This window comes from Adiantum capillus-veneris, chromosome 2, assembly GCF_014529385.1.
Source record: "Adiantum capillus-veneris isolate H3 chromosome 2, ASM1452938v2, whole genome shotgun sequence".
Taxonomy (NCBI): domain Eukaryota; kingdom Viridiplantae; phylum Streptophyta; class Polypodiopsida; order Polypodiales; family Pteridaceae; genus Adiantum; species Adiantum capillus-veneris.
In genome coordinates, this window is record NC_140932.1 from 175,418,403 (window position 1) to 175,445,556 (window position 27,154).

At 41.3% G+C, this 27,154-nt stretch overlaps 1 pseudogene; it reads right to left on the reverse strand.

The window, feature by feature from the left end:
* Window positions 1–1,089: 1,089 nt before the first annotated feature.
* On the reverse strand, window positions 1,090–4,376 carry LOC147464101 (uncharacterized; annotated as a pseudogene).
* Between the last annotated feature and the right edge of the window lie 22,778 nt (window positions 4,377–27,154).

The following is a 27,154-nucleotide window of genomic DNA, read 5'->3' on the forward strand; positions in this document are numbered from 1 at the left end:
ATTGTATTAAACCCCTTTGTATTTACTAAGAAATCCCGCAAAGTCCAAAGCCATTGTAATATTTTTTTATTTTTGCCAATGAGTCTAAAGGGGTTGAGGGCCTCCAAGTTCGTAATTGTATGAAGTTTTTAAGCTTTGAATTGAGCACATATAGCTAGGAATCCAGTCTTCAAACCTTGGCTAAGGTATAAAAGAAAACTTTTGTAAATATAAACCTAGGTTTTGGTATGAAAGTAAGCATTTTTTGCAGAAGCTCAACGTGACTCTACTATTTCTTCAATTCCTCGTGTCTCTCTCATACAATATTGCATTGTTATTCAGCACATGCCAGTGTGTTTGCATGTGAAATCTCTTCCATTTAACATAACTTTCTTGTGATAAAAGTTTGTTTCTTTTCCTTCCTATGCACTATACATGGAGTCTTACCATGAGACGAGAAACTCTTTTTGAGCAAGCAACTATTCCGAGCGAACACACACACACATAGCAGTGGGGGGGGTGGGGGGGGGGAGTCACAGTAGGAAACATGGGTAAAGACATAAGTTATTGTACAGTGTTAGATGGCATGAAAATAATGAAACTTTTGTGAATTTCTTAGATATGAAAACGTGCTGGTACAAGTTCTAGTCATAATTTGTTTCAAAAGGATCTAACATTTTTTTTTTCACAAACCACTCTTTCATTTCAAAATGACTAACCATAAATTGATTAAGTGGACATAAGTCATTGCATACATGCAATCATGGAACTAGGTGACCAATCACACTTCCCAAAATCTTAGAGGATTGAAAGGCATAAAGTTAAAAGACCATAGACATTTTTTCTAGGCTCAATCATGTGGAGAGAGAGAGAGAGAGAGAGAGAGAGAGAGAGAGAGAGAGAGAGAGAGAGAGAGAGAGAGAGAGAGAGAGAGAGAGAGAGAGAGAGAGAGAGAGAGCTAATTTGAAACCTTACGTTAGATTTACAAGTTACTGACTCTAAAACTTCTAACCTCACACATTCCCCAACACATGCGGGATACTACTCCTCTATTGTGGTTACGATTGCCACTAGCCAATAAGGTCTCTCAAACCTACCACACAAACTACCTCACTCAATCTGTACTTCATATTTCTCCTTGGAACCCTCCACTTTTGAAGCTTGAATTTTCAAGAAATTGTCCTTCATTTTTGCCTTGATTCCATTAACATCGACATTTTTTTCTAACTTAAGGGCCTTATGTGGTACACACCTCGTCATCCTTCTTGGATTCATACTCGGCTCTCACCACGAATCACAATCTTCCAACATTATCTTCACATCTTTCTTGCTCATGCCAATCAGGTCCATTCTAAATTTAAAGCACTTGTCAACCTCCATCACACCCCATGGCATGCGCCTTTCACACTAGTGGATGAAGTGGGCACATCAAGCGATGAGAAGAAAACGTCACCATGTCCATCATCTGCATGAGGGATGTGTGGTGCATGAAAGAGGCAGTAACGTTGAACAGGGGAAAAAAGAGGCTTGGAACAAAGTTCGTTATCCATCCTCAGTTGGCAATTTCTCTCTCCCTGCCACCTTGTGGTTGCTTATTAGCTATTGCTCTTTCAAGACTCATTTCAAGATGACCCTTGTTGGAGGCAAAATATCAAGCAGTGATCACAAAATCCTGACCAAAGGAAGAGAAAATCTTTAATGGAAGCTCAGAAATGACCTTGTGTGCAACCATGTGAGCATCCATGTTAAAAGACAGGGAAAGTGGTGCAGAGATGAGTTGAGATTTTGGGAGAACAATTTGGCTCAGGGGGTTCACCTCCTAGACAGTGTAAGTTACCATGTGAGTTCAAATGAATGGGTTTTTTAATTGCAAAAAAATTTAAAATTTTAGCAAGATCATAATAACAAAAGGGGTTTTTTAATTGATTTTAGAGAAAACTCGTAAGTTTTGGAAGAAAAAGGGGTCATTTTACTACCTTAAGCATGTAAGTAAAGGGATTTTTTTTAATACCCTTTGAACGCACGTTAGAGTAGTTTCTTAAAGGTCCACCCCTAAGAAATTTAGTGGGGATGGAGAGAACATCATGTATATGATGACAATGGGGAAACATTGAGAGAGAGAGAGAGAGAGAGAGATGCAATTATTGCTACCAGTATCCAACAGTTGATTCCCTCTCTGGTACTATTGGGTATCATGTTAAAGCAGAGCATTGGGATCGTCATCCTCAGGGGGTCACTTAATAATTATGTGAATATCACGTGAGTGTAGTAGAAGGAGTTATTAAATTTTAATTTTTCTCACATTTTCACATGTTAAAGGGTATCATAAATGGATTCAAGAAAAAAATTTATAGATTTAATAGAAAAAGGGTGTATTTCATTTGTAAAAAATTCACAGATAAGAAGTTTTAAAAATAGTCCTTGAACGCTTGTGATAAACACAATCTATGCATAGTGAACCCCCCAACCCATCATCTTGTGCATTGTGTTTACTCCAAGCTTCAAGTTTCAATCGAAAGACTCATGTGTCATGCTTGGTGAGGGACGAGAGTTGTAGAGAGTGAAGGGAAGAGGTCTCAATTGCTTGGTACCTTGAAAAGCCCATCGCCATTGTAGGCCAATTATGTGAGAGATAGATAGATAGGTTTATTATTGTCTTCCTAGGGTCGTATTCATGGGGTCAAATATGTTCCATAGAAACATGTGATACACTCTATATGGAACTGATAAGTGATTCTCGATAATCCATCATTGTGGTGATAAGAGTCATAATTGAGAGCCCACACTATGGTTGGGAGAGGAAATTGTGTCGGTCTAAGTCATGGGGAGGGAAGCAAGTTTGGATGTAAGAAATCAGATGTGAGCAAAAGTTGAGCATTCTAATCGTGTGTGGTACACAGAGTCTCAAACTTGAAATGAACATAATTTGCAGAGTCAATTTGACTCTTCTTCATTGCCTAAGTGGGAGCTAGGCCAAATGGATGTGATAGTGCACATAGCACCGACAAGGAAATAGACTCAAGCATATAAGGGTAAGTACGATTTCCGCTTTTGGCAAAGAACATAGTTTTGTAGTCAAGGGAAATATGTGTGGTGTAATGCATGAAGCACGGCCCAACAGATTCCTCCCAAACGGAATTACATTGCTTCGTTCACTTGGTGTAATGCATCCCATCTCCGAAACCACTTCTTGCATCCATCTCGTGCTCAAGATCTTGCTTTTATGTGTCTTTTGAACTTTTTGTTTGCTTCCCATGCAATTGTAGGAAGTCGATGTAAGGGGTTTTGACACAACTTTATCATGTACTCTACAACCCTTTCCATGCCCATAACCTCCATTAAGATCCTGACTCAAGGTGTAGGGTCATATATTGGGGTGGGGGAAGAGAGAGAGAGAGAGAGAGAGAGAGAGAGAGAGAGAGAGAGAGAGAGAGAGAGAGAGAGAGAGAGAGAGAGAGAGAGAGAGAGAGAGAGAGAGATAGATAGATAGATAGATAGATTGTATTATCGTCCACGGAGGTCAGATATAACCTATGGGACCAAAAACAAAACATTACAAATGTGAGGGGATTGTGGGATACATCTTAGTTAAGGACTGAGGGTCCAAAAAGAAAGTTAAGATAAGATAAGATGAACAAAATCTATGCAGAAGGAGGTGAGGAGGGAACCGGTTTGGGAGTTCGAAACTCTTGAATAATGGCTCTACCTCCTTGGTAGACTGCCCATTTTCCTGCTATGCGCGCTTCTCGCATCTTCTGTAGTTCTGCCTTCTTTTGCTTGAGTTGAGCGGGTGTAAGATCTTCTGCAAACCACACTTTGGTTTCCTTTAGAAGTCTTGATTGCTCAAGAAATTTGATCCGGTCCCTCTTGGTTTTGAAAGTGTAGATTGCATGATTGGTGCGATTCTCGTGTGCAAGAGAAGTGATTGTTGTTGGATCACACTGTACCATAGGGATTGCGGATTGGATGCGGGCAAATGACTCGCTAAACTTGGGATCCCCCTCCCCTTTCCAATCGCTTGGAAGCCCACCAATGCGAACGTTGAGGGCGATATCCTCCTGTCGTTGCCGTTCACGTAGCGTGAAAGCCACACGATCTTCGACCCTGCGAGAGATTACCTCTTGTACTTGAGTTTTGACCTCCTTTGTGACGGTCGTCTCTACTTCTTCTTTTGCCTTTGTGAGTTTGATTTTGATCTGTTTTAGCTCCTCCTCCTTGCGATTCTCTATTGTGGCTAGCCGAGCCTCGAAAGCTGCAAGCCTTTGTTTCAACTCGTCATTCTCCTTGCGGAGGCTTTCGACTTCCGTTTGAAGCCGGGTGATGTTGTCTACCTTCGGAGGTGTTTCCACGACTCCGGCAAAACTAAGCTTACTTCGAGACGCGGCCCGGGTAGCCATGAATGCAATGAGCTTCTTAGGTCGGAGTAGTAAAGACCGAACTTCTTGAAAAATCCAGCCTTCTTGAGGTCGCAGTGCAAAGACAAGACCTTAGGAATGCCAACCTTCTTGAAATTTTTGAAGTCGCTCGGGTGAATCTCAAGCAGTGAACCAGGCCGTAATCAGACTGTCAGGCGGTGGTGAATCTCACGTAGCAAACCAGGCCGACATACCGAAATGAGCTAAACCTCTTCGAGGGGCCGAACCAGGTTGTCACATGCACGAGACATTCTCGCAGGGCACTTTGTCGCTCGCAGGGTTACACAGACGACTCTATCTCGCAGACGAGAGAGAGAGAGAGAGAGAGAGAGAGAGAGAGAGAGAGAGAGAGAGAGAGAGAGAGAGAGAGAGAGAGAGAGAGAGAGAGAGAGAGAGAGAGAGAGAGAGAGAGAGAGAGAGAGAGAGAGAGAGAGAGAGAGAGAGAGAGAGAGTTAGAAGAACTTTGAGACATTGTAGTATGACATTTTTCCCTCCAAGCAATTTTTTGCTGAGAAACTCCAAATACTAGTTAGCTGGTGTGATTGGAGGTGGGGGATCCCCATGTGTCTCACGCAGGGGGATTGCCAGCCTGCCAATAACTACACTTAACTAGGTATATTGGTGTGCCTTCATTATAGAATCTAATGATGTGGTGGAAAGTTAGAATGTGAGAATTATTGTTGGACTTGGCCTCAAGCTTGTTTATTACCAGTCCTCAAGAGTTTAGAGGGTGAGTTCCATCAAAAGCCTATCACCAAGGCACAAAACTTGAGAGAGAGAGAGAGAGAGAGAGAGAGAGAGAGAGAGAGAGAGAGAGAGAGAGAGAGAGAGAGAGAGAGAGAGAGAGAGAGAGAGAGAGAGAGAGAGAGAGAGAGAGAGAGAGAGAGAGAGAGAGAGAGAGAGAGAGAGATCATTCATTTGTGTCTACTCTGCTTCTAGCATTTGGTCTAGAGCTTCAAAGATCCCTTGCCTTCATTTTTTATTTCACCTCAAGCTTGGCTCCTGCATCCTTCAATTCTTCATTTGTTTTTGAGTTTCAATGCAGCACGACACAATGCAATTAGAATTTGTGCTTGAGAGAATGTGAACAATATTTTCATAGATACAATTTCCTACCTCCAATGAAATTGAAATAGCTATGATCCATAAAGAACAATGCAGCAAGGTAGGACCAGATTGTGTCATATAAGTATGTGACCCTCCATGGATTGATGGTAACCACATGGCACATGGAACATTCAAAACAAACCGAACATTTTGTTGATAAAATTTTGTTGATCAATAGGTGTTACTTGTTTTGCAATGGACTCACTCATATGTGAATCATTGTGCTGAGAGGCTGTGTCATCCTCTTGACTATTATAATCCTTTTCTTTATATTTCTCACAATTATCCACCAGATAAAGAGCTTCTTTGATCAATTTATTTAGCATCTTGCTCCTTATCATAGGTAGATCCTTCCAAAGATCCGCATGTCTAATTCCCTAGATAAAGATCAACATTAACTGTGCTTGCGTAGGAAGTTCTGCTCTTGGACAGAACTCTACATATCTCTTGAGCCATAATGCCGCTTTGCATATTGATTCACCCTCTTTTTGTTTGAATCTGTGGATTTTTGAGACCGTATTGTGAGCTATGCCTTTCTGCAAGAATTCTTCGATGAATTCCTCAAACAGCTCATCTAGAGTCTCAAAATCCTGTCTTTCCACTAAGTCAAACCATGCACCTACGTCCTCTTCCAAAGTCAATCCAAATCCCCCAAACTGTGTCGCAAAATTTAAAACTTCCTCTACTCTAATTACTCTTCTAAAAGTTGCTACGTGATCTCTCAGATCTTTATCTCCGACATATTTCTTGTTTACCCATTTCTGGATCTAGGATGGTCTAACTCGCCGATTGTCTACAAGTCTAACCATAGACTCTCCCAATGCTTCTCTCGCTTCAGGTCTCCTACTATGCCTAGGTTCTTCTTCAAAGGGATTAGTCATTCTTCTAGAAATTGTTCCTTGAGAAAGCATGTCTGTCATCTTTGTGATCACTTCATCTCTCATTATTGCTTCAGGTCTTCTACTATGCTTAGGTTCTTCTTCGAAGGGATTAGTTGTTCTTTTGGAAATTGGTCCTTGAGAAAGCATGCCTCCCATCTTTGTGATCACTTCATCTCTCGTTATTGCTCTAGAAGGGAATCCAGATGGCTCCCTTTTTGGAATTTGTGTAGGAATTCTTGTGTTCGGTGGGGTAATCTGTGGTCCTTCATTGACCAAATCTCCACACATTTTTAATGCAGTGCGTTGGTTTGTGCTTTCTACAGCTCTATATTCTCATCCATACTTGTCAACAACTATAGACTTCCACTGATGGGAGTCACCATCCCAGATCCAGAAATGGGTAAACAAGAAATATGCCGATTGTCTACAAGTCTAACCATACACTCTCCCAGTCCTTCTCTTGCTTTAGGTCTTCTACTATGCCTAGGTTCTTCTTCAAAGGGATTATTCATTCTTCTGAAAATTGGTCCTTGAGAAAGCATGTATGCCATCTCTGTGATCACTTGATATCTCGTTATCGCTCTAGAAGGGAATCTAGGTGGCTCCCTTTTTGGAATTCTTGTAGGAATTTTAGTGTTTGGTGGGGGTATCTGTGGTCCTTCATTGACCAATGTCCACCCATTTTTAATGCAGTGTGTTGCTTTGTGATTTCTACAACTCTATATTCTTGTCCATACTTGTCAACAACTATAGAGTTCCATTGATAGTCGACTCTGTATGTATAGACATATAAGAGCTTGTAACATGTCAGCTCTTTTGGGTATGGCTCTGAGCACCTATAAAGGTTGACATCATTCTTGTAGATATGTCTATACAATCCTTCACTATCAATGCCTATCATCCAAAATCTCTCAACAAAATTGGTCTTTATCCACTGCAAGTTTGGAAGATCCATTGAGGGCGGATGCTCCTCTATTGTTGGGATCTCAAAGCTCGTGTAAGAGCTGAGTTTGAATCTAAAGTGTACATTATTTCTAGGCTTAAGTGCTCTATCTTGATGTAAGTAGACTTAGTCCACTGAATTCAGTGCTTTGGTCAAGGAAAGGTTGAAACTATGTCCAAAACCTTGACCATTTTCTCACAATTCTCTCAAATTGTCGGTTGTAGACACCCCTAACTTTCGGATGAATTTTGAGGCCTTAAACGACGTTTTTTCAAGTGCTATTACTTAGGGTTTACATAGAAAGTTGTGGAGCTACTCTAAAGCTTCGTTTTGATTTTAATTTTTTTTTTTTGAATCCGATATCGGAAGCTCAAGATATGGCCAAAATATTTTCTTTTTTACTCAGCCTATGCCTGGAGATACCGAAAGCTCAAGCTATGGCCAAAATATTATTTTTTTTACTTAGCCTATGCCTGGAGACTTTACGTGAATAATGTCTTCTGACTCAGATTTGCTCCAAACTTAAATTGTAGACTCCCCTTGATGTCTTCTACCCGCTGCAAGTCTCAGTTTGTGATTATGACCTTTATTTTGACATTTGAGACATTCTACGTGTAAAATGTCTTTTGTGGAAGAATGAGGTGACTTTTATCCCAATGATTCCTTATCACTCAAGAAACTCTCAACAACTTTCAGAATTCAATTTGGAAATCTTTTGGGCAAGTTATGATCAATACAAGCATGAATCTATCCAGATCTGTCTTCTGGCCTTTACAAGCTCAAATGAGCTCCAAATGCAATGAAATTTTTAACTAAGGACTTCTTTTATGCTCTAGGACATTGAGGTATGCCCAAATGTTTGTTTTGACCAAGATCTGGCCACTAAGACATTATACGTGTATAATGTCTTTTGGCTCAGAATGACATGAAATTTTGTAAACATGCTCAAAACATCATTTCCAACCCTCTTATGTGGTCAAAAGTGAAATTTGACTTCCAGATCTTGGCATGAGACATTATACGCATATAATGTCTATGTGCTAAGATTTTGACAAAATTTGGTCTGTGAGCTTGTCTTGTGGTGCTTAACACCCTGTTATGCTCAGATCTCAATTTTGGTCTCTAAAAGTGTCCTTTAGACATTATACGTGTATAATATCTAACTGGTCAGATGAAGCAAATTTCACTCCAAAGGTTCCTCTTCATACTAGCAACTCACAGCAAGTTTCAAAATTCTATTTGGACATTTTTCGTGCAAGTTGTGATCAATTCAAGCAATCACTTGCCTAGATGCATCTTATGGCCTTTGCAAGCCCAAAAATGCTTCAAATTTGATGAAATTTGGCATATATGCTTCCTACATGCTGTAGATCACAAGGGTGCACTCAGTTGTAACTTTTGACCTTAGATCTAGCCTCTAAGACATCATACGCGTAAGATGTCTAGGTGGTCAGAATTCAGTTATGTTTCTACCAAAGGTGCCCCTTGGTGTGTACAACAAGAATATGTACTCACAACAATTTTTGGACATCAAAGATACACAAAATCATCACTTTTTGACAAGGGAATCCCCTGAAAGAGTAAAATCCCCTTAAATCTCAATCTATAAGCCCAAATGAAACGAAATTTGGTGTATGTGCTCAACACAACATGCAAAAGATGGGTATAATGTCAAAAGTTTATCATACGCGTATGACTGCTGATGAATTTTTGGACAAAATTCATTCACAGGCATCCCCAAGTCTCTAGCACTAGTTTTCAAGAACTTCTACCAATTTTCATGCAAAAAAAGTGCTCAGAATCTGTAAGGTCTCTACCACCCTTGGAAAGGGGATTCCCATGTAATGGAATACATATCAGGCCATTTTGGTCATAAACAAAAAGTTACTATTTTTGGCAGTTTTTGTTACCATATACATGTGGTAGTGATGTGTGTGAGCACACTAGGACCGCCGGGGCATTTTTTCCCTCTTTAGGAGGTTTTTTCCCCTGAGCATTGTATATACGCCCATCCCTCTAGGGCTATCAATCTTTCCATTGCACACTAAGTAACACACTCTCTATTGTGTGCCTTGAGCTTCCTTCGTCTTCTCCAAGCTGTGTGTGTTTCTCTGCAACCCTAATTCCAACAATTGGTATCAGATCAGGTCATGTCCTCCCGGGCTTAGTCGCTAGCTACTCCAGCACACACCTGTTCACTTTCTCCGATTTCAGTGAGCTTTGGCGAGCGTTCGCAGGTCGACAAAACTTTTGGGAAAACTCTCAGAATTTTGATTTGGGCTCATTTCGGCCTCCGTTTCCACTACAGGCAGTACTGCACAGGCTATTTCATTATTTTGTGCAGAATTTCTATCAGTGTCGTTTTCTGCATAACAAGTGCCTTATAGTCTTCTACGGTTTTTGCTATATAGCACAGGTTATTCCCGCTCCGTTTCTCCTATTTTTGGACAGTTTTCACATCAGGTGCAGCATTTACCATGACTGACAACAACAACACAGATGTGTTCAAGATGTTTGTTGTTGAGGACAGGGTGGATGGAGACAACTACCCTATGTGGGCTTATATGATGCAACATGTTCTTGTGTCAAAAGGTGTCTGGAACATTGTGCAGGGCATTGATGTACGTCCTGGTTCTGAGGATGTAGGCGATGTTGAGGATGTTGCAGGTCTTGCTGCAAGGATTGCAGCTGTTAGAGTTGTTTTGCCTATGGCAGAACAAGCTCGTTGGGATGTTAAGGATGCGCAGGCTCATGCATTGATTGCGTTGTCTGTGAAGCGCACCATTGTTCCTCACATCCGTTCAGCAAAATCTTCAAAACAGGCTTGGGATATTCTAGCAGGTCTTTATACAAGCCGCAATGAGGCTAAAATTGCTTTGCTTCGTAAAGAGCTGGAGTCAAAGATTATGCATGAGGAAGATGATATGGACACTTTCCTTGCTAGTGTCAAGGATATCAATGAGCAGCTTATTTCTGCAGGTGAAGTCATTTCAGACAGTTCCCTTGTGCAGATTGTTCTTGATGCCTTACCAAATTCCTACCAGACTTTTGCTAGTAATTGGAGACTGATGACCCAAGGAAATCCTGAAGTTGTCAAGTTTGATGCATTATGCACATTGTTGTTGCAAGAATCACTTTCTAGAAAAAACAGGACTAGGCAGCATGCAGTTGAACAGGCTTTTATTGCTTCTCAAAGAAAGGGTGGTAACAGCAATGCAACCACTTCTTATGGTTCTACTGCGAGGGGCAAAAATTCTGTTCCTAATGCTTCTGCTGGCAGCACTTCGTCTGGCAACAGCAATATGCATAATGCTGGTTGCAGCTTGTGCATAGTGATGTTTGTGGGACCATGCAAACTCCGTCCTTGGGCAATTACCTGTACTTCGTGACTTTAATTGATGATTACTCCAGGCATGCATGGGTATTTCCGCTTAAAGCGAAGTCCGAAGTTTTTATGTGCTTCAAACCTTTTCTGGCTATGGCTGAAAATGTCTCGAAATGTACTATGGGCACCCTCCGTTCTGATCAAGGGGGGGAGTATATGTCTCATGAATTTAATGCATTTCTGGCTAGTCATGGGATAAAACACCAATGTACAGTGCCTTATACACCTCAGCAAAATGGTGTTGCTGAGAGGAAAAACAGGTCACTGACGGAAATGGCACGATGTATGGTCAAAAGTCAAGCTTTGCCGCATTCTTTTTGGCTTGAGGCCATTATGTGTGCCACTTATGTACTTAACAGGTGTCCTACGAAAGCTTTGCAGTCTATTACTCCATATGAAGCATGGCATGATAGAAAACCTTCTATTGAGCACATGCGTGTTTTTGGCTGTTTGGCATATGCTTTGGTGCCACAAGTGCAGCGCAGAAAATTGGATGATAAGGCTGTCAAATGTATTTTTGTTGGTTATAGTGCTGAAAGCAAAGGTTACAAGTTGTATCATCCGCAAACAAAACGTATTCTGGTTTCACGGGATGTAGTGTTTGTGGAAGATTCTGTTCAGCCCTTGCTATCATGTACTAGAGACAGTAATGTAAGCTCACAGGACATTTATGACACTTTGTTGCCTCTTTTCAGTGGTGGAAATACGAATGTAAGTTCCAATGAGGCAAATGTACAACCTATGGGGGTTTCTGAAAATGTTTTAGATCAGCCTATTACTAATGCAGATGTACATGATGTACTTGATGAGGAAAGGGCTGAAAATGAGCAGGCTAGAGGTATGCCAAAATGGTTGGTGCACACTTTGCATGACAGTAAATTGGATGCACCTTTGTCTAGTCGTACTCGTTCAGGCTCTCGCCATGCATCTTATGCATCAGATTGTTATGCTTTGGCTGTGTCTAGCTTACATGATGTTGAGGAGCCTCTGTCTTTTGATGAAGCACAGAATTCAGAAAATTGGATGGCTGCCATGCAATCAGAATATGATGCACTTATAGAAAATGACACATGGACTTTCTGTGATTTGCCTCGTGGCAAAAAGGCCATTGGTACGAAGTGGGTTTACAAGTTGAAACGCAAGCCGGATGGTGAGATCGATCGCCATAAGGCTCGACTTGTTGCAAAGGGTTATGCACAGAAAAAAGGCACAGATTATGAAGAGACTTTTGCTCCCACTTGTCGTATGACTACTGTGCATTTTCTATGAGCATTGGTAGCTCATTTTGGTTGGGATGTACATCAATCAGACATTGTTACTGCTTTCTTGAATGGTGACATATTTGAGGAAGTTTATGTAACACTGCCTTGCGGTTTTGTCATAAAAGGAAAATAGGACAAAGTGTGCAAACGTAACAAGTCTTTGTATGGGTTGAAGCAATCTCCTCGTGCTTGGTATGAGAAATCTGACACTCATTTGGTCAAACAACGCTTTCGTAACAGTCCAACAGAAAGCACATTGTATGTAAAGCGTGAGGGTGATGTACTTCTCATTGGTTCTTTATGTTGATGATTTGTTGATCACTGGACCAAATGAGAGACATATTTATGAATTTAAGGCTGATTTGAATGCTACTTTCAAGATGAAAGATTTGGGGCTGTTGCATCATTATTTGGGTATACAGTTTAAGCAGTGTGATGGTGGTATTGCCTTGTGTCAGAAAAGTTACATAGAGACATTGCTATGTAAGTTTGGACTTGAGGATTGCAAACCTATTGCCACTCCCATGAAAACAAGTTTGAAGTTGAGTCTACATGATGCTTGTGATCCTGCTGATGTCACTCTTTACCAAACTGCTGTTGGCTACCTCATTTATGTATGCAACACGAGGCCAGATATTCAGTTTGCAGTCTCACAGGTCAGCAGATTTATGCATAGCCCAGGGTCTAAGCATTGGCAGGCTGTCAAGAGGATTTTCCGCTACCTTAGTGGCCACTTTACATCTGGCTTGTTTTATCCCAAGGGGGGATCATTGCCGCCAGACTTACATGCTTTTTCGGACTCAGATTGGGCTGGTTGTTTTGACACGCGAGTGTCCACAAGTGGTTTTTGTTTCATGCTTGGCAGTCATGTATATCATGGTTGAGCAAGAAGCAACCTACTGTGGCCACTTCGAGTTGTGAGGCTGAGTACAGGGCAGTCTTCACAGCTACGGTTGAGTGTGTATGGCTCAGACGCCTTATGGCTAATTTGGGTGTTGGACAGGACATTGCCAACACTATCTACATTGACAGTCAGATCGCATTGGCAGTTGCGAGGAACCCAGTTTTTCATGCTCGCACAAAGCACATTGAGGTGCATTACCACTATGTCAGGGAGAGGCTCTCAGCAGGAGAGATCAGCTTGGCTTATGCCAAAACAGGACAACCTTGCAGATCTTTTCACAAAGGCATTGTCTCATGAGAAGCTTGAAGCTTTCCGCAAAGCTTTGGGCTTACTCCCCTTTGTGGAATGATCCTGTCCTCAGGGCATGGCACTTCCCTTTACTCATGTGCCAGCTCTCGTTCACCGCATCACTCCAGGGGGGATTTGTTACCATATACATGTGGTAGTGATGTGTGTGAACACACTAGGACCGCGCCGGGCATTTTTTCCCTCTTTAGGAGGTTTTTTCCCCCGAGCATTGTATATACGCCCATCCCTCTAGGGCTATCAATCTTTCCATTGCACACTAAGTAACACACTCTCTATTGTGTGCCTTGAGCTTCCTTCGTCTTCTCCAAGCTGTGTGTGTTTCTCTGCAACCCTAATTCCAACAGTTTTTCCAGCTTTGATGAGCCAATGTTAAATATATTATTGTAAGATTTTCAAAAACAAAAATTTTACTTGTTTATCAGTTTATCCAAAAATAGAAAGTTTTGAGGTGCTTACACCCACCTAGACACGACCGTCTCGTCTAAATCTATCCCGCCTTGAATTTCCATAAAAGTAGTTGTCTATCTCGAAAACTATTGAATATAGCAGGTGTGCATCTGACCCTTAGTCTGTCATCCTCAAGCTCGTCTTTTAATAGCAAGTTTCAAAATTGAATTCTGACAAGCCAAGCTCACTTAGACAATTAAATTTCATCCTAATGTTAATAAATTAAATCTTAAGCCTAAGGTATGCATATGTATGCATGTGCATCAGCATGTATGTACATGTGTATGTATGGGTATGTGTATGTATGACCATAAATGACCCATGGCCATAGCCCATCTCTTATGGTATGTTGACCCTAAGCATGGGTAAGTACATGAGGTGTATCACTCAATTGGGAAAAGGGGACGCCTCTAGTGGTAAGTGAGAGGCTTGTGACACCTCTAATCCTTCATTTGGCAAGAGGGGGCGAGCAAGGGATTTATGGGCATGCCTTGGACCTCAAGCAACCTCCAAACCCCTATATAAATTCCATTCACACTCAATTTTAAACACTTGAACACACTTGGAGAAGGGAGCTCTGCTGCTGTGGCAATTAACCTGGTGGTTTCTACATCAAAGCTTTGAGAGATCAATACCTCCAAATCACATTGGGTAATGTAAATCTATTGTTTAATCAAGCTATTATCAATCTCTTCTCTCAATTGGAATCCTTTCCAATTGCTACTCTAATATCAAATGCTATACTCTTATTTACCTATCCTCAATTGGAAATCAACAATCATTACATCTATTTTATGGTAATTCTCTACAAAGTAATGCAGGTCTCACCGCTCGATCACTTAATTGATTGTGTTGACTGCATGCACAATTCTTCATCAATGTAACCTAAATATTTTCATGAATTAGCTAAGCATATTCAAGAATTGTCCAACTAAAATGATGGATTGTTCTTGCAAGTATATATAAGTGATTAATCATGAGATTAGTGCATAAATGGATAGTGTGAATGAGTATTGTCTATTAGACCTTACATAAAATTTATTGCCTACCATAAGCATAAATCATTGGAATAGAAGTGTAAGAATAGAGGAAATTAACATCCCATCAACCTTATTATCAAATTGGTTTTTGCACAATTAGTTCTTACACATTTTCAAGTTAGTTAGAGACAAGATGGACCCAAAAAGGATCTGTGTTAGCGAGACTCACAATGATGAGGCTGGCACTAGCCGAGAAGCTAATAAAGGAAAAAGAATTTCCTTGGAGGATGTGCCACCAAACTCTCCAGGAAATGGTCCTACATTAGACAAGGTTGGAATTAATTTTTAAGTATTTGCATTCATTGCATAGACGATAGAGTAGAAAAAGGGAAAACAATCTCTATGGATCATAAAACCATCACAAACTACGGCATATGTTTTGTATAATTTTGTTTGAAGAGTGAAAGATTGTTTGGAAATTAATCTGTATGCTCGTAGGAAAGAAATTTTTGCCTAGTAGAAGAACTCTCGAACCTTCTTCATTCAAAATCCTATACTAATATAGTCAAAACTCCCTTTTGATATCCAAGGAAGAGAGCTTAGCGGAGTGAACGCTAAAGCAGTGCATATGGTTGCACACATCTTGCGGGTTAGTGCCAAGAATGCACGATAGTACTTGCGGGTTGTTGCCCAGATTGCAAGTTAGTCACTGCGGGTTGGTGCCCAGATTGCAGGACAATTTAGTTGTATGGGCAACTAAAGACACCGAGAGCAATAAACTCTCGCCAAGAGGAGTGAACTCTTGGGGTTGGGATATTTTAATGAAGAAGGATCGTATGTTGTTTTTCTTGTAGAAGGATTGTCTTGGTGCCGATTTGAAATTGGTTGAAGGGCTGTCTTAATGAACTTGTGATGGAAACCCAAAAAAGGAACTTTGTGTATGAACAATCATGTGGTAGTAATTAGAAAACAATTAGAACAAAGTGTGAGTGTAGGGGTGGAAAGTGGGGACTCCCTCAGGTTGCCAGTCAAGGATGGGTGGTCTCGATTAGTCGAGAAACTCTCCTTTCCCTCTTGTAAAAGAGTGAATTAGAGACTCATTGTGCCAAGAGTTGAGAATTCCAACTGTACATGCATCTAAAAGTATGGGGAAAAAGGAAATTGGGGTTTCTCTCTCTCGGAAGGTGAGAATTAGGAACGTCATAGTATTGTAACAGTTCACGCTTTTCCTACGAGACAGGGCTAGGAATCCTTTTTAATGATTCGGACTCAAGTTACTCAGTGACGAGAGTCTGTCCATTAGAATCTTGTCTATATTGACTATGTTTTCTCGATCGAATAGGGCCTAGCGACCTGTCAGGTGCCCTCTTGTTGCCAAAAGGTTATGGTATCGGGGTGGGGACCTCACAGAATCACAAGTTTCTCTTTTTCCTGTTTTTGACACTCCGTCTTTTGTCTTTTGGGTGTCAAGAGTTGCTCAAAACTTTACTCTCAATGTGTACCTAGGGTAAAACCCCACACTCTAGTGCAGTCAAATTTTTCAAATTTGGTCTCAAGATGCCCCTTGAGACATCATACGTGTATGATGTCCAAGTTTACAGAATTTCATATTTTCCTCACATAACCCTTGCACATGCCCTCTTATATGCTCAACATCAATCAGTCATGAAATATTATCCACGAAAGCTTGTTTATTGCATTTTTACCTTCAAAAGTAGACTTTTTTGTGATTCCAAATGCAAACAAGCACTTCAACAAATAAATTAGTGATGAATAACTCTAGAATCTAATCATTTACCTAAAGCTACTCCTACACATTATATGGGATTTTTCATCTATGGTAGAAAAACGCTTCACTGCCACACACATACTAGCAAACACTTTTAGCACCTCACAAGTCACTCAGCCACCAACAACTACTTTAATCTACAACTAATACTAAAAATCCTAACTAAATCTGCCTAGTTGCATACCCTCGGCAAGACACATGCTTCCTAGCTATCCACTTGATTTTGGAATAACCTCTTCCGGATCTACTTAAGAAAGATTCTTTCTTTAGCCAAAACTAAATCAAGCAACCATCACACGAGTGCTAGTAGGAATACTTACCTAAGTCCTTATGTCCCCGGCAATGGCGCCAATGTTGCGGGAGCAAATCACACCACCTATAAAGTGCATGCAACACAACCTAGATCAACATAATGTCAATTGAGGACACAGATGACATGATAGGCGCACGGAGGCAATCTCTTTATCTTATCAGGCTGAGACCATCCTACACATACAACACTATGAAAGGCCAACTAAACCACAATCTAGAATCTCACTGCTCCCAACTACACCACGTACCCATATACACACAACGGAAGGAAACCCATCAAACCATGCCAAAATCATACAAAACTTAAGGAACACCATCCCCTCACTAGGATACACCTGTCCCAAAGCCTCTACACTCAACCCCTCACTCTAAACCCATCTGTGAAAAATACGTATAAAGATAGAGCAGAATTCTGAAATGCCCAAAACTAAAATCTGTGAGTACCTATGCATAGCTTATGTTTCCATGATTCTAATGACTACTTGCATGCAAAAAACTAACATCATTAGATATACTTACGACCACAAATAGCTCGTAGATGTGCGAGCAAGTTCGCTCCATTCTGTGAGGAATGCTTGGCATTGTCGTGTAGCTCTCGTGGAGCCTAGCATGATGGTATTGTCGATTCTCTAATGTGATGAATGAGCAGGGAGTAGCTCCAAGATGAAGCTCACGCTCTCTCTCTTCCCCTCTCACACATTGTCAACAGCAGCTTAAAACTTAGATTATGATAAAAGTTCTCTATACAAAATGACCAAGATACCTTATATACTAAGGCTACCATAGGTTAAACCTAAAATAGAGTTCAAGGGGTAAAATGGCTTTGTATTTACAATCTGGGAGTGCCCTTCCACCCCGGCTTCTACAACTAGACTAGCTACTTATTACAAATGATGTTTATAACCATAATCCTCAGCATTCCATAACTCTCAGAAAATAAGGCCTTGTTGAGCTATGTTGTGTTGTTGACCCAATGGTCAACACTCCCCCCCTCCAATTTCATGTCATCCCTGACATGACCTAGTTGTCGATGTCAGTGCGGTCTTTGTTGTTGTTTTGCTGATGTAAAGAAAGTATAGGCTATAGCCTTTGCATGAGCTCGTCTTGTTTGTCCAATCCGACGTACATATTCTTCACATGATTCAAGAAAATCATAAGTTATGACAAATGTATGTCAATTTTGTGTCTTTCTCATTGTCAGAAACAACCTTTACAATTTGTAGAATTGAATGATTAGCTTTTAGATCTTGTGAACCAATGACAACTTTGTAAGGATTCTGTAGAAATTGTATGGATAAACCTTCAACTTCTTTAGGCCAAGTTGCACTCCAATGCAAAGTTTGTCTGTCAAGCCGAATCTAGGAGATAATTTTTTTGATTTGAGGTTCAAGACCCATGTCCAGCATTCGATTTGCTTTATCAAGGACAAGATATGTAACCCTGTGGAGGTTGGTTTGTCTACCACTTGTGTGTGCTCTTCTTTGTTGGTGACTCTTTCCTGTATCAAGGTGATCAAAGTTGCAACTTGCCACTGTTATCTTTTGTGCATTTTGTAAATCATTATACTACTTCTAGTTCATACATGACTTAATTAAAGCCTGGCAAACCCCAGTTAATTCCCCAATTTAGTAACTTGATTCAAAAAAGGGATTTTGGTGATGATTGAGAACCTACGGTGATGGGAGGTCGTGGCCAATGGTTGGCGATGCCGCTCGCATGAGGGTGATGATGATGTGGCATGCTAATAGGTGGTGTTCTTGCGAGAATGCAGGGGGGGCGCTCACACACAGCCCAGTCCTTTTATTGAGATATAAGAGGCTCCCTTAGGGTTTTCATGGCACCGTTACAACCAAAGTGGGTCCTTTGAGGTGCTTCACATGCGAGTGGGAGCTAGAGACTTGATGAGGTGTCACCATCCTATCAAGCATACTGAAAATGCAAGGACGAGTGCATGTAATGTGGGTCAAATGTCAAAAACGAGCTACAGGAGCCAATCAAAACCCTTTTCTTTTTTTTTTGAAGAGAGGACTCCATATAAGAGATTTTTTTGTAAAATTAAAGGAGGCTTTTTGAAGTCGGGTCTTTTGGGAAGCTGCCATTTCAAATCCAAGGCTTGGGGAGCCTTTTGAAGGTGAAGAAGAAGTGGCACAGGAGGATTGTGCCCTTCTCAGCATGATGGTGCTATTGTATAGAGGTTTTGTGAAATGTAAAGCTTGTCATTGCCCCATTTCTTGCGTTGGTTCCCCGTTCCCCTTTCCCGTTTTTGTTGTTTCTTTTCTTTTGTTGCCAGTTGCGACGTGGTTGGGTGCAACCCCAAACTGAGGTCCGTGTATGCAAACTGAGAGAGAAAGAGAGGATTATGTGTGCTAGGTGGTGTGGAACAAGGGTTGTGTGGGTGTGGAATGTGCTTCAACTTTTTAAAAAGTCTTCTGTATGCATTGGTACACCGAGAAGGGTGTGTGTAGCTGAGATTGTGAGGATTTTGAAGGTGAATCCCAGTGGATTTGGGGGTTTGTGTGTATCATGGGCTATAGAGAGACAATATGTTGTGTGTTGTATGTGTGCCCCTTTCTTCCTTTCCATCTTCTAGTGTCCCCCATGGAGGAGCACGTTGATTGATCCCCGGTGTTGAGTTTGTGATCAAAGATGTGGCAAAGTGTTGGTCCAATTTTCAACGGTGTTGAAGATGTGGACAATGGCGATAGATTTCAAGTTGTTCATGATGTCACTGCAAATGTGGAGTGATGAAGAATTGATGAAGAGAAGGTGAAAACGGTGCCATTGGTATTGCAAGGTAAAGCAAAGGCATGTTTTGATGGTCTAGAAGGTACAGATAAGCAATATTGGATTGCTTTTTGAGATCAATTTCTACACAACTTTTGCAAAGTGGTATTGACTGCTGAAGTGGATGCAAAGATCAAAGGGCTATGACAAGAAGTAAGTGAAAATTTTGATGCTTTTGTGGGTAAGTTTGAAACAAGCTAGAAGGATATGGTGTATGTTACCCAAGTGGTCAATGCAGATTGTTTCAAGCTGGAAAATTCCTAGTTTGCATGCATCCTTGTGTTCAAGAGAAGGTTGGTTATGAGAAGAACTAAGAAGCTATGCCAAGGCTATCAAAGTTGTCAGGGTGAAGAGCAAGAAAGTGAAAATAAAGCTGGAGTTAGGCTTGTTCAAGCCTATAGATTGTATGCATGTTGTAGCAGTAGGGTGTTCTGTAGACCAGTAAGGATGGTGCCAAGTGTGCAAAGTGTGGAGTTTGCTAGGGTAAGGCCTTTGATTAGTTATGTTCCTTTGGAGTTGCCTTTTTGTGAGGTCTCTATGTTGATTGTGGAGGATCTTGTCAACAAAGATGAGCATTTGTTAGCGGGTCACCGCGATGAACGTCGACGGCAACATAGCTTTTTTGTACTAACATAATGTCAATATGCAAGGAAGTGACTAGGGATGGGGACGGAGACTTGATGAGAGTGTTAATCTCACCAAAGTGAACTCAGAGGGCTACTCATACTACGACAAAAGGAAATCAACCTCTTCATAGTCAGAGAATCATTCTGCGTCCAATCTCACCGCTCTAGGTCATCACGCCTTTTCGACATCCAAACGAATTCGAAATGCAACGAAACTTAAGGAGAGGTATTACAACGCCTAGGGCACAATCTTACCAAGTTCTACAACCATCTGGGAAGGCACATAAATCACGATCCATCACAAAAAATGTGCAAAAAACTAAAACAAAATATACGAAAAGGTCCCCCCTAAGCATAGAAACACTTATCCGTGGTCAAAACATCAAAAAACAACCATTTAAGACCTCAAATCAATGCATTTAGCTCACAAACAATGCATCGTGAGCCCCATCAGAATTGAGAATGGTTCACTCAAATTGTAGAGCAAGAGACAAGGAACACAATGTGGTATTTGGAAATGAATTCTGATTACGAGTCCAGGAGAAAAATGGATTATAATTTGTAGTAGCAAGAGGCTTCTCACAGTGAACGTTCAAACTCTTCCCACCTAATGGTCCTGTGTTTTCTCAAAACTAAGGGTTTTGACTTAAGAGCTAAGGGGAATTTTCCGCGGCCATTCGTCCACTTACAAGGGGTGTAGACTCAAAGAGGCTAAGAGGGCATGACAAAATATATTACAATTACGAATCCTCATTAGCTAAATTACATCACTTGTTTTGAAAAAATGAGTGAGTACTACAAGGTTTGGTGTACATCCGCTTTTTATGTGTTAGTCCACTGTGTCCACCAAACATTCCCCCCTTCCTATTTATTGCACGTCCTCATGCAATCTGTCTCTGAGTGTCCTCTACCGTCTTTTCTCTAGCATTGCAGTGAGTGTCTGAACTTCTGCGCTCTTGCCTTGATCTCCACTTTTGCTGCCAGCTCTCTGAAAGGATAATTGCTGAGAGTGCTCTGATATGCTACATGTCGGGCTGGCAGATCTTTGGTCATGGGATTGAATATGGAGGAGTCTACCTCAAAGAACCCGATCGTGAACACCTCCTCAAAAGTCTACATGTAGTGGGAGGGCCAGAACGTGACTCTTGTATAGAATCCCGTGATGATGTTTTTGCTTGGGATTTTCGTCTCCATATTCCAACAGAGCCCTCTTGTGCCTTCCACAAAAATCTGCCAGGGATGCTCTACTGCCTCTATATCATTGAAAGCTATTATGCAGGTGATTAGCATCTTGGAAATTTTCATGAGCATTTGGCATGCGAGATTGGGGATCTCCTTCATCATGTTTATGACCCCTCTGAGCGTCTGAACCATATACTTCTCTGATGGGGGAGTTGTTATTGATTGGCTTTGTTATAGCTGGGTAGTTCAATACCGCTTTGCCAAGAGTAAAAACTGTCCCAAGATCATTGTCTGTTGATGGGACAATAAGTTGGGTCAATCCTGAGGTGTTGCGAAGCATTCTTGTAGTATGTTTCGTCTATTGGTCGCTGCTCAAACCATTTCTTTTGCCAGAGGAGTGGATTGTCAATGATAGTCTGAATTTGTATTGCTATTGTTGTGACAAGAACATCTCTATAATCCCCTCTACTGTTTGGTTCAAGGTTAGGTAGCATTCTTTGTTTCCATAATCTAGCCTCCTACTGCATCAGTGACAGGCCAATTATCTCATGCCCAAGGTTTTTTATCACCTCATCTGGAGTGATCATGAGCAGGGCAGCCAATTCAAGTACTTTCAATTCATACTGCAGATATTCTTTGTGCGAGGGGTCTTTGACTTCTGAGCTCCAGCGTTGAATTTCTTCCCTGGCCGAATCCGAGATGGATGTTGTCTGGATCTTCACATTCCTACGTTGTTTTGCATGTGCTTGTCGTTGGCACATCTATGTGGTGAGCTTCAAGAGTGGATCGCTCAAATCCTCCTGTTTGCTCAATTTCCACTGGGGCTATTTGTTGAGGCTTTGCTTGTGTTTCTCTTGGAGTCTCCAAGTCCCCCCGTGCCTCTGCCAACTGCTTCCTCAATTTCCTGGTATTTGGCTTTTTGCAGTGCTTTATGTCCTGCTGCCATGATTTGTCTGTCATACTTTTCTTGGGCAAGGACCTCTTTTAGATCTTGAACCTCTTTGTTTAGCGAGGTTGATTTAGCAATCATGGTTGAGGAGGTTGGAGTTTCTTGTAGGGCTAAAAGCTGGCTCAGCGTCTTGCTCACCACCACATAAGACTCTTGTAGCTTTTCACTCTGCTCTCTTTCTCTGGATAGCTCCTCCTCTAGTCGTTGCTGCTCAATTTGCTGAGTAGAGTTGGCCTCATTAAATTATTGGACTTCTTTGTAGTAATAGGTAGCATTTTCCTGTTCTCTTTGCAACTCTGCTTGGAGTTGTAGCTGAACTTTTTGCAGCTCCTCTATTTTGTCTTTTAACTGCAGAGTGTTTTTAGCTACTTTAGAAGCCTCCTTTTTGGTATCTTCTAGCTCTAGCTTGCGCAAGTTGTAGAGAGCTCTTTGGCATTGGAACTGGAGCTTGATTTGCTCTAAATAAGCATCAATGTCGAATGATTTGATCATTTCTGTTCCCTTCTCTACTACCACTTGTGAACGAGGTGATCTTGGTTTTTGCTGGCTTCCTTGGCCCTTTTTTGATGTCCCAGCCTCTTCAGTCATTTTTTCTTTCATTTTCAGTACTTCAATAGCAATGAAATTGTAGTAGTCTTTGGTTGTGTTGTCTTTGTTGCTTGATCTGTCTTTTCTTTCAACAACACCTTCTCTGGTCCTTATTCAGGGAGGTCTATAGCTTCTTCTCCTTTTGTTGCTCCATCCTTCAAAGGTATCTCTTTGTCCTTTGGAGATTCAAATCTCTGACCCTACTGGTCGAGCGTGTCCTGCTCTCTCTTCTCTTATTGGTTATCATATTTTTCCTTGGTCTTACTCGATTCGTCAGATGGTTCAAGATCATCGATGCATGTCCGCTTTGCCTCTTCTCTTTCTCTTTGCTCCATCTTTCGTTTGAGCTCATTCTGAATCCGTTGCCACATGGTATTGGCAATATTTAGATTCTTTTCCGCTTCCTATCTATTTTGTTGTTTCATCCTTTCCAAAGCTGATCTTTGCCTACGTAGTAATGGAACATCTTCTTCTTTTTCTTCTTCCTCCTTTTTATCGTCCGCTTCTGTTCCTTTACTTAGTTTCTCTTCGTGCTTCTGCTGACAGATTCTTTCTCTCAACGCATGCGCTTCCTCCATTTTTCTCTTGGCTTGGGTAATTGGGATGGCCTCCGCCATATGGCCTGTTCTCTTCTTCAATCTTGTATAACTGAGGGAGAACTCACTCCCATGCTCCTCTTCTGAAGACTGGTATTCCGAAGGGGTAACTCTTTGTTGAGACCCAGCTTCCCCGCTACTTGGAGCATGCGACTTTGTCTTTTCACTCTCAGTGTCCGTTCTTGTGGCGCTTTGCCTTGTTTGTTTAACTTCTGGTTTTGGCCTTGTGGATGATCCGGCCACCGTTTTTATTGCTCTTTTACATTGTGTATCCAATCTATATACTCTTCTGCAAGTGGTAAATCATTAATTATCCCCAATGCCTGGTAGGCTATTTGTGTCAGCACTGGTCCAGCGTTCATGTAGGTTTTTCTCTTTTGGCTCCCCTTAAGATTTGCTTCAACGATGTTGTTGAGGAGGTAATTTCCAAAGTCGCAGCTGACCACTCTTTCTTCTGTGAAGCCCATTGCCATTACCACTGCCATGTACAATAGTGGTTCCAAGTATCTTGGTGGCTTCTGTACTTTGAAGTGTTGCGATATGAGGGGCAACATCAATTTGGTTTTTGAGTAGATCCTTGATATGCTATCTTGTGTCCTCTTTGCTTCAGGAAGGCTTTGTTGTTGTCTATTGCTTTTGTTTTTTGCAATAGATTTTGCATCCCTTGCTGCAGATGGAGGGCTTCATTGATTGTTTCTATTGTGATCTTAACCTTGACTGTTGCTCGATGTTTGTCAATCAGGGTGGTTTCCCCATTGTACTGAATCGAGCTTATGAGTTCATGAGTTCTTCTGAAGTCCGTTCCCCAACTATAGGCACCTTCCCCCTGCTTGCACTTGTGGCTATTGGTGTAGTGTCCACATTGCCCTTGGGAAGATGGTGGTCTTCACTATCTCTCCGTCCGCGGCTTGAAATCTTCCGATGAATATGTTAGCCGGTATTGCTTTGAGCACCTATTCTGTGATATGGGTCTTCTCATTCGAGGATATATCGGCTATCTCATATGGTGTTGTTTCCCACTCCCTTTATGCTTTCTTTTGAGGCATCTTGTGGTCAGTTTTAATTTGGAAACAGGGTTTAGCAGTTGATCAAAACTGTTGAAAAGTTGAAGAAAATGCAAACTTTGGCCATAAATTAAAAATGAGCATAACTTGGTCAAAACTACCCCAAATTTGACTAAATTTCACCAGTGCATCTAGGATTACTATAGGCACAAGGGCGTAGGGTAAAATATAAATTTTGGCAAAAAGGTACATGGATCGCAATCCATGTTGGGAAGCATTTCAAAAATCCAACTAGGGGCGGTTATTCCTGGGCATATGAAGTGCTACTGTGCAAATTCCTTTGGTTTTAGGGTTTGAAGAACATGGATCGCAACATATTGAAGATCTGATGATACCATCTAGTAGGGTTCATCAAGATGGTGCCTTGGTCCAAGAATTTTGGGATTTGGATCATTGATTTGTTAAGTAGGCTAATTTTTGGAAATATTCTTCAGACTTAGAGAAATTTGGCATTTTGATATGGATTTTGGAATCCAAATGGCTTGAAACTTCATGGCTTGACTTTTTTGAACATACTGGGCCAAATGGTATAAATTTTCCTTTGGTTGGGCAAAAAGGTATATGGATTGCGGTCCATGTTGGGAAGGATTTTGATATAGCCTTGTGCACACATGCTCCTCTAGGTCTTCCTAGCACACTGGTGAAATATTTTCAGATTTGTACATGTTTTTCCTTAGTTTACTCAATTTCCTAGTTTATAGCCATGTTTTTTCCGTCTTGACCATATTGGTTTTTTTGAACCACTTTTGGGCACATCCTTTGACTGATATCTGTTATTGCCTCGATTCTAGATGATTTGTGCTTGTAAATCACAGCTTTCCCTATCTCCATACCAAATTCCACCAGAATTTGAATCCATCTGAGGGGGAAAATTGATCCAGCAAATTGCACAACTTTATAGGTAACCTTTTGCTTAGTAGAATCAACCTCTTCTGATTGTCCATCAGTTTGTGGATGAAACGAAGACAAGAACGTGAACGTAGTGCCCATGTTCTCAAACAATCCTCTCGAGAAGGCATCCACATCTCTCCTCAAGGTAGGCCAATAGAAGAATGTCTACCGCTTTAACTGTCACATCAATACCACGAGCCCTACATATGGTGGGACATGACTCTCTTCCATGACTTTATGTCGAAATGGCCTAGTGACACAAAGTCTGCCATGCATCATCATAAAATCATCTCTGAGGAGGTAGTGCTCAAGATGTTGCCCTCCTTGCAACTGTTCAAAAATCCTTGCAAAATCTTAATCTGTAGCATACTGTTCCTTTATGTCATCAAGCTCATGATGATAAGAAATTGACACAGCTGAAATTTGTGGCTTCCTTGATAATGCATCAGCCACAACATTCTTCTTGCCTTCCACGTGCATAATCTGGAAGTGGAACATAGAAAGAATGTTTGCCCAACTCATATGCTTTTCAGATAACTTTGACTGCGTCAAGAACTATCGCAAGGTCTGATGGTCTCTTTGGACAACAAAATCACCACCTAAGAGATAGTGCTTGCAGCTAGAGAGAGCATGAACTACCGCCAAGAGCTCTTTCTCATAGACTTGCATAGTCTTCTCTGGACCTTGCTAAATTCGGCTTTCATAAGCTACTACTCGTCCATCTTGCATTAGCATTGCACCAATGCTACTGCCACACGCGTCACACTGGGCCACAAATGACTTCCTGAGATCTGGCAAAACAATTACTGGATATGAAGTTAACTTCTCCCTTAAGAGACTAAAAGCTGAAATCTCTTTTTCGGTCCATCTGAAAGTGACCTCTTTCTTTTACAAAGCGTGAAGAGCTGATGCTTTCTTTGCAAAATTCCTGAAAAACCTTCTATAGTAGGAACACAATCCCAAGAAGCTTCTAACGTCGTGCACAGTCTTCAAGTCTCGCCATGTCTTAATAGCTTCAACCTTTGCGGGATCCATTCTGACACCATCCTTTGAGACTATGTGGCCAAGCAAGTGGATCTCTTCTAAGAAGAATTCACTTTTCTTAGGATTGACAAGTAGTCTGTAACTGCACAGCTCTTCGAACACAATGGTCAAGTGATGCCTATGCTCCTCTTCATTCTTCAAATAGACTATCATGTCATCGAAGAACGTCCCAACAAACTGTTGATGCGAGCGGAAAATCTGGTCCATCATTCTGTTGAACGTGACAGGCGCATTTCTTAGCCCAAACAGCATCACTAGGAACTCATAAAGACCAAATGTCGTTCTAAACGCAGTCTTGTGCATATCCTCTGGCCTTATAGGAATCTGATGGTACCCACTCTTAAGGTCTATCCTGCTGAAAATTGCAGCACCCTCTAAACAATCAAGAATATCATCAATTCGAGGAATAGGAAACCTATTCTTGATGGTATTCTTATTCAACCCACGGTAATCAATACACATGCGCCATGAGCCATCCTTTTCTCCACTAGGAGCATTGGGGAGCAAAAGGGTGAAGAACTAGTCTTTTTATACCTTTTACCCTCAGTTCGGATGCATACTCTTGGAGCGGTCAGCAGCAGTACCTTCTGCAAATGCTGGTTGTGCGACTTGTGAGTTGGTTAGCTTGAGGAGATTCTTGATAGAGCTAGATTTACTTTTAGCGGACAACATTATTTTTCTTGGATGTCTTTTGGGGGTAGTGGTTGGATGATACAA